This window comes from Urocitellus parryii, chromosome 1 (assembly GCF_045843805.1).
Source record: "Urocitellus parryii isolate mUroPar1 chromosome 1, mUroPar1.hap1, whole genome shotgun sequence".
NCBI lineage: Eukaryota > Metazoa > Chordata > Mammalia > Rodentia > Sciuridae > Urocitellus > Urocitellus parryii.
In genome coordinates this window covers 192,625,655-192,639,757 of record NC_135531.1, presented here as the reverse complement: position 1 = coordinate 192,639,757, position 14,103 = coordinate 192,625,655, and the positions used below count along the sequence as shown (strand labels likewise).

Sequence of the window (14,103 nt, the reverse complement as noted above, 5' to 3'; positions counted from 1 at the left end):
TTGGTTAAACATTATTCTGAATGTTTCTGTTAGGGTGTTTTGGATCGGACTTACATTTGAATTGGTGGACTTTGAGTAAAATAGATTGTCCTCCATAAGGTAGACAGATTTTTTCTAATCAGTTGAAGACCTGAATGGAATGAAAAACTGACTGCTCAAAGCAAGAGGGAATTCTGCAGTAGAAGATCTTTGGACTAGAACTGAAACATCAGGTCTTTCCTAGTCCTGATGGCTTTGGACTTCAACTGAGCATTGTACATTCTCTGGGTCTCTGGCCTGCTAGCCCACCCTACAGATTTTAGACTTGCCATTCTTTATAATCATGTGAACCAACTCCTTAAAATAAATCTCTTTCTGCATATGAACAGATCTTATTTGATATCTTTTTCTTAAGGATCCTAATAGAGCTAGCCATAGTAGCTTCTGTTATTTGTAGTAAGAAACACTGACTTATGTATTTTGAAATTCCATAGGGAATTCTAGTATATTTCCTACTTTTCTAAATTAATTATCTCCCTGCTTTATTCTTTGTCTGATTTTTTTTTTTTTTTTTTTTTTTTTTTTTGGTGATGCTGGGGATTGAACCCAGGTCCTTGTGCATGCGAGGCAAGCACTCTACCAACTGAGCTATATCCCAGCCCCCCTTCTTTATTCTTTTATGTATTCCTCTGTATAAGTGCTCTGGAGAATTCTAGGATAGTGGATCCACAGATATAATTTTTCCACCCTGGGTAGTATACAATGTTCCTGTTATTTCTCCAACCTCTAGATTCTGATTGAAAATCATACTGCATTTGTCTGTTTTTCTGTTGCTAGGACCAAATACATGAGGCTGAGTACTTTAAAAAGAAAAGAGGTTTATTTAACTCTTGGTTTTGAAGGCTGAATGTCCAAAATTGGGCAGCCCCATCCATTCAGCATCTGGTGAGGGCTCCCGACAGCTGCATCACATCATGGTGAATGCCATCATGGCAGGAGGGAGAGATCACATGGCAAGATAAGAAGAAGGAGAGCAAATTCAGCTGTGCTCTTTTATAACATCCCACTCTCATAAGAACTGACTCTCTGCCAGAACTACCTTAATTTACTCCAAGTGCCCCCAGTGACCCCTACCTCCACTAGGCACACCACCTCAACACTACCACACTGAAGATTAAGACACCAACACATGAACTCTCTTGGGGAACAAACTACATCCAAATACTTTCTGTTTCTACCACACTTTTTTTGTTCATTGTAGAAAAAAACACACAACATAAAATTTACCATCTAAACCATTTTCAAGTGTAAAGTTCAATAGCTTCAAGTAAATTCACAGTGTTGTGAGACAGATTTCCAGAACTTTTTCTGCCTTGGAAATCTGAAATTCTAAACTCGTTAAACAATGATTGTCCTTGCCCCTCTCCCCCAGGCTCAAGTAACCAGCTTTGTACTTGTGTTTTTATGAATCTGACTACTTCAGTTACCTCACATACGTGGGATCCTATGGCATTTCTGTCTTTTTGTAATTGGCTTATTTCACTTAGCATTCGTCCTCACGTTCATCCATCTTAGAGCATGGCATGTGACAGGATTTCCTTTCTTTTAAAGGTTGACTAATATTCTATTATATATGGACATTACATTTTGTTTATCTATTCATCCACTGACATTCACTTGGGCGGCTTCCACCTCTTGGCTTTTATGACTAATGCTTCTATGAATATGGGTTAATGCTAGGAACAAGATCTCTGAGATCTTGCTTTGAATAGTTCTGTTGGCTATATATTCCGAAGTGGAATTGCTGGATCATGTTAGGAGCCTTTGTCCTACTTTGCTTAGGTTGCACCATTTATCTATCATGCTTTAAACTCCCCAAAGCACTCCAAAATTTATAGTTTTGTCCTCACAGCCCTATGAGATAGGTAGAACATAGATTATTCCCATCCTGTAGATGAGGTAACTGATACATAAAGAGGTTAAACAACTTGCATAATATAGCATCTATTTGATGACAGATTGGCTTCATAGTTCAGTACATTTTCTTATTGACCAGGGACACTCAATCAAAAGGAGGCAGGCATGGCCCCCTATGAATACTGAAGGACTCTCTCAAACTACACTCCCACCCTCAACCTAAATAAATTGAAAACAATTTTTTTTAATGAATGTTATTACTTATGGGCATGTATTGTGCATGTGAAGTGTATAGAAATAAGGGAAGGAAATACAGAATAACAGTTATGGATAACACTGTCTTCTTGGGAGCTCAGCCTTGTTTATGTACTTGTTTTTTCATTTATTTTCCCAAATAACACTCTTTAAAAAAAAAATATCTGTCTAAGGATTGAAATAAACCGAATGGTTCTCAGAAGGGCATTGGGAAAAATGGGGAAATTTTTGTTTTGTTGTGTTTGTGTTGTTGTTGTTGTTGTCATCACAATGGTCACCCCTACTACATGGCATTTAGTGAGCAGGACCAGAGATACTGAAAGTCTTGCAACACAGGACAGACCCACATAAAGAAGAATGAACGATGCCAATGGTGCCCTCATCAAGAAACAAGCTTAAGCCAAGTGCAGTGGTGCATGCCTATAATCCCAGTGGCTCAGGAGGCTGAGGCAAGAGGACTACAAGTTCAGAGCCAGCCTCAGCAACTTAGCAAGGCCCTAAGCAACTTAGTGAGACCCTGTATCAAAATAAAATAATAAAAAGGGCTGAAGAGTTTAAGAGTCCCTGGGTTCAATCCCTAGTTTCAAAAAAAAAAAAAAAGAGTTATAAGAAACGGGCTCAGGAGTTGGGGTCTGAATCAGTGGTAAAGCACTTGCCTGGCATGCAGGAGGCCCTGGGTTCTATTCCTAGAAAGGAATAAGAAGACAAGGAGGGAAAGAAGGGAAGAGAGAAGGAAAGAAAATAAAGAAATACAGGCTAATGAGAAGATCAGTGGCAGCGTCAAGGGTGAGATTTAGGGGACTCCAGTTCCAACGCCTCTCTGAGACACTACAATTATATAATCTAGACAACATGGTATGCTTGCTACATAACTTCAGCATGTAGTTCTCAGGTCTCCCTGAGAACCATTTAGTTTATTTCAATCCTTGGACAGATTTTTTTTTTTTTAAGAGTGTATTTGGGCAAGGGCGGTGGAATGTGATGGGTATCATTATCCAAAGGACATGTATGAACGAATTGGGTGTCAACATACTTTATATCTAAACAGATATGAAAAATTGTGGTATATATGTGTAATAAGAATTGTAATGGAAAAAAAAAGTACATGTATGAAGGCATGAATTGGCATAAACATACTCTATATACAAAGATATGAAAAATTGTACTCTATATGTGTAATAAGGACTGTAATGCAATGTGCTGTCATGTATTTAAAAAAATAAAATCAATAAAACTAAAAATAAATAAATAAAGAGAAACAAAAGAGTGTATTTGGAAAAAAAATGAAAAAAATATAACTTCAAGCCATGTCCCTCAGCCACTGCTATTCTTAAGAGATCCCCATCCTTAAGCACATCCTATTAAAAAAAAAAAAAAAAAAATTCTAGAGCTACCACTGAGAACGCTCAGAGCTTCATACCCAGAAGTTCCAGAACACCATTGTCACTGCCAACTTCAAAGGATTCTTCCTTTAAACATGAACAAACAATAAGTTTTTTAAAACAAAAACCTCTTAAGCCCACTGCTGCTCCAAAAGAAACATGAGATTCCCGGTTTCAAGTCATCTGTTAGAGGAATCCTGTCTCCTTGCAGGATTCCCCGTGGAAAAGACACTTTTACAGAGAAAACGCCTTTCTCCAGAACAATGTGCATTTTTGCAAATAACAAAAGGTAATAGAACCCTTTTCTGAAAATTGGTTCCTGAGCCTGGAGCTGGCATTTACCCCACACTTCTTCCAACATTACTCGGCAAAAACCCACAGTGAATCTGTACAGTGCCTCTAACCTGAGTACTTGTAGCTCTCTGTGTTTCAGGGCCTCTAATCTTGAAAAGATCTAACTTAAAAGAGGACAGAAAGGAAAAGGGGGCAAGGTGCTTTCATGCTCATTAGCATTTCCAATTTCCTCTCTCGCCACTCCTCCCCCCCACCCAAATCTCCGCACAATGAACTAATTCTTTGGGATTGATTGTGGCCTGTAGATAACTGAGTGTACTTTCTTCCTTTCATTTTCCCTTGTCTGTCACACAAAGCATTTTAAAATGCTGCCTAGAAGGAAAGCTGGCTTAAACCTGCAGAAGGTGGACATGCATGTAGGGTGGCTCAGAAAACTCACTTTCAAGCTACTTCTTCCCACTCCTGTTTTCATAAAAGGAGGGAAATAATCTGGCTGCTTCAGGTTTACTCTCTCAGAATCACAGTCAGAAAAGAATATGAATCGTTTGGCAATGAGCATGCAGCCCATCCCTGTCACACCCTGGAAGCTATAAACATTTTCATTGCACGTACTACGGATGATCAATTTCTAAGCACATCTTTGTTTTTCCTAAATAGCCGCATAATTCGTCTGATGTTGAAAATGGCATCTGCACTGTATGTAATTTCCATACTCGCTTGGCACCATCAACTGCCTTTGATGACACTCAGGGCCGTTTCTTTTTTGTCTCCTCCTTCCCTCCAGCTGCAAGACCCAGATGTCAGGTTCAGGAATGCATTTTCTCTGGCAGGGATATCTGGCTTCTCTCCCCAGTCCCTAAGTTGGTGGCTATTGTGGAAGTGCCAGCAAAACAGCACAAGATCACATTAAAGATGGGATTCAGATGTTTTTGTGAAAAGGAAAAACAGAGTCCGAATCTTGGGGTGGGGTGGGGGATACATTTCTTACGCCTCTAATTATAAGCCAGGCAAGTGGCAAGCCGTGCCTGAGCAAATTGCAGATCCTTCTATTTAGCTGCTGCTCATCCATTTTCCTTCTTGACAGTTTTTTATCTCCCCACTCTGCATCTGAAATCAGCAGCTGGGTACGATTAAGGGCTTGCCTAAGTTAATCAAACCTGGGGTAGTGACAGAATCAAGTCTGATTTAAATATTGTGGACAAGGAAAAGGAAAATAGAAAGGAGAGAAGGAAAGGAGGAAGACAGATGAAAGGAACTAGTAATGGGAACCAAGGATAGAGAGCAGAAGACCACCCAGTACCTCTGTGCCCAAGGAGGCAATTCAAAGCAGCCTTCATGTCACCTGGGAAGTGGAACGCCCCTACAATTGGCTTTTCTTTTTCAAGCAGCCTTTGTAAATATGAATGGAGATCAAGCGCCAACCTGCCCGCTACCCCAGCCTGGCTTATGCTGAGTCTTGCTTCAAAGACATCTTGAATGAGGCAGAAATTCAAAAACCCATGCCCCAGAGCACCACATGCCAGCAGGGACTGTGTCAGACCAGGAGGTGAAGAGGCTCTCGAGCCATAAGGAGGCCTTGTGGTGTCTAATTTTTTTTTCCTTCTAAGCAGCTGCGCTGGGCTGAGCAGTGTGTGCAGGGCAGAGTTTGGAAGTTTCCCACGACCAAGCCAGGCTACCAAGTGCCCACCTAGCCACCCCTTGCTCACTGCCTCAGATACTCTCAACTGTTCAAAGAAATTTGCTGACACTTAGAGAGAAATCTGTCTCCCAAGCCAAAATACAAATTAGGTAGTCCTTTTACAAGCATAAAGTGTTCCATATTAATGAAATTTGGATTCACCTGTCTGTAGAGCACACCATCCCATGCAGCTCTGTCATGTCACTGGATGGCTTGTATAGATCTAGATTGTCACTGTCTCATTCTGTAAAGGCTGCTATAACAAAATACCGTAACTAGTGTCTTAGTCCATTTTCTGTTGCTATAACAGAATACCTGAGATTGGAAAATTCATAAAGAGGTTTATTTTCACGCTTCTGAAGGCTGGAAAGGTACTGACATCTGTTCTAATTCTGGCAAGGGCCTTGTATAGCTTCAACTCATGACAGAAAGTGGAAGAGCAAACAGAGGACATGAGATAGACAGCAAAAGGAAATCACTTTGTAACAACCTTCTTTCACAGTCTCCTGAGAGCAAGAACTCACTCCTGAGAGGAAAGCATTAATCCCTCTTAAAAACCAATGCCTCTCAACAAGTTGCACTGGGGGCCACACCCTAACATAAGTTTTGGTGGGGTCAAACTATATTCAAACTATAGCAACTTGGTAGCTTATACAACAACAGGAATTTCTCTCTCACTGTTCTGGAAGCTAGGAAGTGCTAGGAAGTCCGAGATCAAGGTGCAAGATGATGCAGCATCTGGTGAGGGCCTTCTTCCTAGTTCACAGAAGTCTGTCTTCTCACTTTAACCTCACACTAGTGAAAGAGAAGAAGGGTCTCTCTCGGACCTCTTTTTTAAGGGCACTAGTTCCATTCACAAGGGCTTTGCCCCATCACCTAATCACTTCCCGAAGACCCCCACATTCTAACATCATCACCTTCGGGGAGGGGGGAGATTTCAACATATGTGTTTTGGGGGGACATAAGCATTTAGACCTCTTACTAGTCCCTGTTTAAGTGAAGTTCACTCTCAACTGTGGACAGTCCTGCTTCCCTCCACAGACTAACTCCCTGGAACACCCCAGCTCCTGGAATTCACACAGCCTAAATTCAGTGCATATGTGAGCCTTCGTCCTTCCCCCCATCCTTGACTCTGGAGAATGGAGTGAGCACTTGGGAACATCCAACAAATGGAGGACACCAGCATCTGCAAATTCTCCTGGGAGTTTACACCCAGCCATGGTTACTCCTTCCAGCTCATTCTCACTAATTTAACACTAGAATTATTTTTGATTCAACACAGACCCAAGGGGCAAGAGCCAGATCGAGGCACTCTCTCATTAACTCTGAAACACAGAAAATGAAGCACATCTATATTAACTCAGTAAGGGGAAAAGGTGGATATATATCAGAGAAAGTGTGGCTCTATCCAAATTGTGTTACTGTTGCCTTTTAATATCATGGCCAGCAGATCGAATGGGATATTACTGACAAACCACACATGGATTGGGCAGGATGAGGATTGGATTGGACATGGATTGGACATCATTACCCTAGGTACATGATGATTGCACAAATGGTGCATCCCTATACCATGTACTACCAGAGAATTGAAATGTTGCACTCTGTTCTTTGTACTCAGGGTGCCTCCCTGACCCCTCATCATCTGCCTTTTCAACCCTTCAGCTGGTCTTCAACTAGATTTCCCCTGCTCAAGACCCCAAGCCTTCACCAGTATAGCCCTCCCTATGCCTCATCACTCACTCATACAAAGTGACCTCAAAGATGTCTTGAACACTTTTCTCAGCATGGTGAGCATAACAAGCTCCCCAGACTCTTGGGCTTTAGATGTCTCCCCAGCAGAATAAATGCACCTCCACCTTGCTCTGCAACCTCTCGTGGAGCCTGCATCTCATACTCCTGGGTACCCACAGGCCCCAGAAGAGTATTCCAGCCTTATCCTTCTTATACACATGCTGTCTCCCTTCCCAAGAATCACCCATCTTGTTCCCACCATGAATTTTTATGCTTAATCTTTTGCTTTCATGCTAGTAAGAAGACAGGATCTTAAAGGGCAGTTCTTCTTGCTCTCTTTATTCCCCCCAGCTGGTTCCAGGGTAACACAGCTGGCGCCTGAGCCATAACCAGCATCTGGGAAACAGGCAGCCTGGCAGCCACAAGTAGAGCTGTCCTGCCTCAGCACACAGCACAGTGCTGGTGGTGAGTTGAGTCCATCCAGTTTGGAATGTCTGGTTGATAATATTAGAAGGGCTTCTTTAACCTCAGATTCAAGAAGCAACAAGATCAAGGAGATGAGGAAGACCAAAGGAAGACGAATGACCTACACAGGAGTTGGTTAACAACCTACTGTCCTAGATACCTTTGTGATATGTATATCATGAGTTGTAGAAAATCTCATTGATGATCCTCTTGTCAGGGAGACTGTGTGGCTGTTTAGAAGAAGTATTTTATTTGTTCCTCTGATTTGGGGAGTTAGAAGCCCTAAGGTGCTTTTCTCCATCAATAGTAGATGTTCCTTAAACTGCCAAAAAAATAAATAAATAAAGCCTTTCATTTGCAGATAAATGGATAGAGTTGGAGAATATTATGCTGAGCAAAGTAAGCCAATCCCAAAAAACTAAAGGCTGAATATTTTCTTTGATTAGAGGATGCTGATCTATGTTGGGGGTGGGGAGTGGCATAGGAAGAATGGAGGAACTTTGGATTGGGCAAAGGGGAAGGTGGGGAGGGGTTATGATGGTAGAAAAGATGGTGGAATGAGATGGACATCATTACCCTAGGGACATGTATGATTGCACAAATGGTGCATCCCTATACCATGTATAACCAGAGAACAGAAATGTTGCACTCTGTGTACGATGAATTGAAATGCATTCTGCTGTCATGTACAACTAAGTAGAACAAATAATAATAATAAATCCTGGGTTTCGAAGACTAAGTAGGCATACATGTTGGGGAACTGAGATGCCTGGTGGAAAAAAGTGGAAAAGCTGGAGAAGGAAAAAGGGGTTCAGGCAAACAAACTTGCTTGATGAACATATTTGCAGTTGTTTCCTATGTAGTACTTCCTCTGTTTTCCTAATAAACTCTCCTACAGAATCTTTTGTAAAGATCAAAAAGCATGACTATGATTAGACTTTTTGGTGTGGAAATGGCAAAGGTCTGCCTACTAGCTGCGGAAGCTCCAAGCTCATGAAAATGCAGGAGACCTTCTACACCCTAACCATGGATGTGCCACAAATGGGATTCAGTTTATCTGTTCTTGCTTTTTATGCTAATCTTCCTGGATAACTACAGGGCTCTTGAGGTCTCTGTGTTTTTCAATTTCTAGTGATTATAATGCAAGAACTTTCTCCTTTTGCTAGCATTTTTTTTTTCTGCCATTAACTGCATTGCTGCTGCAGCTGGAGGCTTCTTACAGCCTCAGCACGTTTGTGTGTCCTACAGAATGCTGTGGTTGGCTGTTTCCTTTGTGATGCTACTCTGGGCTATTCTTTGTGTCCATTTTTTGACCACTTTCTCTTGAAGATGGCTGTCAGATTTCCCAGCTCTTCAAATGACCTCTCCCACTTAGCCACATGGTCTCAGAGTTCTGGTCTCACAGGTCTCATCCCCTTTCTTACCTTGCTGCCTCCTTCACCACATGCCCACATGTTATACATTCATTGATATTCAAAAGCATTTATGGAGGAGCTTTTTTGTGCCTGGCGCTATTTTAGTTCCTGCTTCCATGGGTTTTACAACCTAGTGAGGGAAAAAAGACTATCAACAAGTAAACAGAGAACATATGCTGGACAGATTCTCTGTGCTATTCAAAATCTGCTCCCACCCTTTCCCATTTTTCTTAGGGACCCCAGAGGCCAACCTCTATCTGTTCCATTACTTGGGTTTCCTTGCCCTCTTGCTTCTGGTTGGTTTGGCCAATGAGGAACATCAGCAGGAGGTGAGAAGCCAGAATGAAAAAGAGATGACAGTATTTATTCTCCTGTGCACAGTGACCATAGTTCTCTACCAAGGCTACATTTTTCTGATGGATGTCCTCTCCATCATGGCTACATGTTTTCTAGGTTCCAGTATCAACTCCCTTCCCTTATCACTTCAGGGTCACCTAAATTTCTTCAAAATAGCTTCCCACGAGGGCCAAATCCTTCATATGTCACCATCCCTTGTTGGATCCTTTAACTCTGCCCACATTCTTGAAAACCAGTGTGTTCATTCAGTAACTGCCCCCGCCATGGGTGTGCCTTCTATTTCCTACCAGGATCCTGTTTCATACAAATGTATAATCCTAAGAACTACAAAAGTACACCCACATAGAAATAAAGCAGGGTAAGTGACAGAAGTGAGAGGGAATAAAGGGAGAAGGGCTTGTTAGCATCCAGTGACTGATAGTAAGGAAGACATTGGAGCACAGACACAAAGTGAATAGGGAGTAAGTCCTGTGATATCATGAAAGAGCACCCCTCACAGAGGGAATAACAAATGCCAAGGTCCTGAGATGAGAGCTTTCTTAATGTTTAAAGGGCTACAAGAGGTCTGGGGGTGCCTGGAGTATAATGAGATCAGGGACAGGGTAGAAAAAAGAGATGAGAGTGGTGGCAAAGACCAGCATAGGTAGCACAATATAGACCACACTGAGGACTTTAAAGTTTATTCTGAGAGAAAGGAGAAGCAGTTGGAGAGTTTGATCAGAGGAAGAGCATAACCTGACTTTATTTTTTAAAGGATACCACTGTTTGCTATATGGAGAAGATGCTCTAGAGAGACAAAAGTGGAAGCAATCCCTACCATTTGTAGGCTATTCCTGTTGTCCAGGCAAGGGGTGACAGCAGCCTGGACTGAAGTCTGAAGACAGAGAATAGTCTGAAGACAGAGAATTTGTTTTTGTAAATGTTAATTTGAGATGCTTATTCTTCATCCAAGCTGGAGATGACAAGTAGGCAATGGGTTTTCAGCTTTGGAGTCTGGAGAAGAGGTCAGAATAAAAGCAATAAATTAGGGAATTATCAGTCTATAAATGACATTGAAAGTCATCAAACTGGATGAGATCATCTTGTGAGTGTCTTTGGAGCTGAAGAGTCCCAAGGGTTGAGTGCTGGAACCTATCCCACTTCAGGGTTCCGAGTCCAGCAATAGAGACTGAGTGAGCAAACAAGGCATTCAGAGTGGTCTCATTGTTTAAGCAAAGAAATTTCCAAAAATAAGGAATAATCACCCATGTGGACCTAGATGGAGCTGAGAATTGATTGCTGCATTTAGCACTGTGAAGCTAATTGGTGCCCTTAAATGGAATTGTTCTGGTGCATGGTGTAGATAAAATCTTCTTTAAAGGGGTTTTAGAGAGAGAGTGGAAGGAAAGGAATTGAAGTCAAGGATGAAATATAACTTTTTTGAATGTTCTGCTATAAAAAGAAGGAGTACACTGGGAACATGCCTGGAAGAGAACACAGAGTTCAGGAAGATTTTGTTGTGTTTTGATTTGCAGGCTGAAGGGGATGATCCAGTAGAGAGAGGGGAAAAAATGTGGAAAAGATAAAGAAGCCAATCGTGCAGGACAGAAGGGTTGGCCTTCAATAGGAGTGCAGTCAGTTCAGCCACAATTCAACGAGGGAAGATGAGTGAGATGGAGCTGAATGGGTAGTTGAGGTGGTGGGAGCTGATGGAGATTCTTTCTAGATTGCTTCTGTTTTCTTAGTGGGAAATAAGAAACAAAATTCTCATCTAGGAATAAGGAAGGAGGAAGAGCATTGGTAGTTCTGTGGAAAGAATATGTAAATAGGTGTCTAGAGAGTGGGAGAGTGAATTGACTGGAAATGTAGAAGAATCACTGGGCAGCACTGAGTCCCTTTGAGTCGACCAGGGACAACGGCCCACACCTGTAAAACCAGCAAGTGGAGAGGCTGAGGCAGGAGGATCCCAAGCTTGAGGCCAGTCTCAGCAACTTAGCAAGACCCTATCTCAAAATAAAAGTGTTTTTTTTTTGTTTGTTATGCTCGAATTCGGGACCCCCAAAAGACCACCAGAGACCAAGATCGATGTAAACAGCAAAGAGGTGTTTATTGCGAGCTAGCTCCATCCTCCGCGCGCACACACAGCAACTGGTGACGCTGAGAGGCCCCGAGCCCAGGGTTTGCAGCAGTTTTATACATTCTTTGGAGAAGGCAGGGACCTCACATACATCATAGCATCTCTTAGCAAATCATCACACACTGCGGGAAAATCAAATAACAACTCTAAACATAATTAGCACATTCAATGGCGGGAACAAGTTGGGGAGGGGTGATTGGGGATTCGTTTGGACTGATTGGTTTAAGCCAAGAGGGGTGTACATGCTGAACTACATGGTTTCCCAACATGTTATCAACCACCATAAACCACTGGGAGGGTCATCTGGCATCCCAGGTATTTCCCTGTCTCATGCTGATTGGTGGCTGCTAGGGGGTTGCTATGGATACCCACCTAGCCTGACTGAGTCAGGGACACCTGGCGCAGCAGATCTCTCCTGTTATTTGTAGAAAAACAACTCAGCAGGGTGGTATGTGCCTAGGAGTGCTCTGTGGGTCTTTCCAAGGACAAAGGTGATATCCCTTCCTTGGACAGGCTTTGCTGTGAGGTAGAGGCTGGTTTTTCAGTTTTGTTTTGTTTTTTTAAAGCCTGGGGATATAGCAAAGAGGCAGAACACTCCTGGCTTCAATCCCCAGTACTGCAAGGAAAAAAAAAAAAAAAAAGTCCCCTTGAGATTTTACCAACTATATATCTTCTGGTCAGACCAACACAGGGCTCTACTTCCCATCTTCAGGATACTGTCACTCTTGGGAACCACTCACTCCTCAACCATAATCTTTGGTATATTGAGAAGCTATTTTCCAAGCTTTGGGACGGATGCCTTTCAAGCAGGATACCACTGGAAAGCCTAGTCCTGGAAATAACAGAGTTTTCCTAATCTTCGTAGGTCTTTCATGGGAGCTGTCTTGTCTGGGAGACAGGAATTAATGCTGTAACTCTGCTTTCACTCCCTTGGGCTTTCTGTAAGGTACTTCAGGAACCAAAGACTAATAGGGATCCTGTCTCCACCCAGTGAATTTAGAATCTAGTTGGGAAGCAGGGATTTACACACAAACCCCTATGTACAAATAACTAAACGCACATGGCCTTGAGCACTTTCAATTATGGGGTATGTGAACCAGATCAGATATTAGAAAGGATTAGAAACAGGAGAGATCAGGAAGGGATTGGCGGCATGGGGGAAGTGTCTAATGAAGCAATGGGACATAAGAACATTCATTAGACATGCAAATCATCTGGTGGGCTTTCCAATGTGTGCACTGAAATACATTATTGAGCTCAGTTCCCTCCCAGTGCTAAAGCTCTGCTCTATGCCTTTGAACTGACACACCCTGTCAAAATATGTGGAAATTGAGTACTCTGAGTCTAGACCTCCCAGGGAGGCTCTGAAGGGAAGAAAGAAAGAGCTACTCACATGTTGGCCACCACCACCTTGCTCCCTCCCAGGCAGCTAGATGTAGGAGCCTTGGTCCATATTTCTCAAATCACTTCCTTTTCAATACTTCTTTGTCCTTGATATTTGTTTTAGTCAGTGTGCTCATATTTGGGTTTGAGGAGGTGTATCAATAGACAGATACAGTCCCACTCTCCTAGGTTGGGCTCCTTCTAGTTCTTGGGAGTCTGAGATGTATACATTATCTCTGTTTTAGGTGGCTACAGCTGGGGCAGGAATTCACTCATTTTATCTATTTAAATTAATAATCAGGGAGTGTGTTGTTCATTTCATAGCCAGTTGAGTGACAGATCTATGCCTTTACCTGATGCTGACACTACATGGGAAACACCATGTACTCTGGCTGAATTCCAGTGAAAAAGCAAGTGCCACAAACAACTTAATTTTTAGATTTTATCTGTCCTTCACTTTACCTTTCCAATGTTTCACAGTGATAAGAAACTCACTTAACATCTGTCTTTCCAAAGATCCTAAACAAGGCTCGTTCATTTTGTATCCTTAAGGACATAGCAAAAACAGCATTATAGCAAGCAGTGAAATTACACAGTGCTCTGAGATAAGCATTAGAGAGTACTGAGAATATATTTAAGAATATCATAGGGAATAAAATGACTAGCAAATTTTAAAGAACATAAAAATGACATCATTTGGTCTTAAAGGGCAAACAAACCACAGGTATATCTGAAATTGGCAATCTCAGAGAGAAAGCAAGAAAAAAGACTGAAATAAATTTAAACTATAGAGAGGCATAATTCTGGGCTAATTTCAAAAGCTGATTGTCCTTTGCCACAGTGGGACAAATAACACCCCTTTCACCTGGCCTTGCAGTCTCCAGTGGGTGTTTTCAGGTTGTTATCTGTCAACAGCTGGAGCTGATTACAGGTTTTTAGTGAAGAACAATCAGAAGGTTTGCCTTTGGAAACCTGGGGAGGGACTTTCTTGTTAGACAAGCCTTACATCGGAAAGGGAAGAAGAGAACCCTTTTCTTAGACTTTCAGAGAATCTGAACTGTTGTGGATGTGTAATTGATGTGATTCTGCAATCTGTATTTGGGGTGAAAATGGGAGTTCATTATCCAC

At 42.0% G+C, this 14,103-nt stretch overlaps 1 non-coding gene across 1 annotated transcript; it reads right to left on the bottom strand.

Moving 5' to 3' along the window:
* Positions 1-564: 564 nt before the first annotated feature.
* Positions 565-636, bottom strand: Trnaa-cgc (transfer RNA alanine (anticodon CGC)). The gene has a single exon. It is a non-coding gene; the product is annotated as a tRNA-Ala (tRNA).
* Between the last annotated feature and the right edge of the window lie 13,467 nt (positions 637-14,103).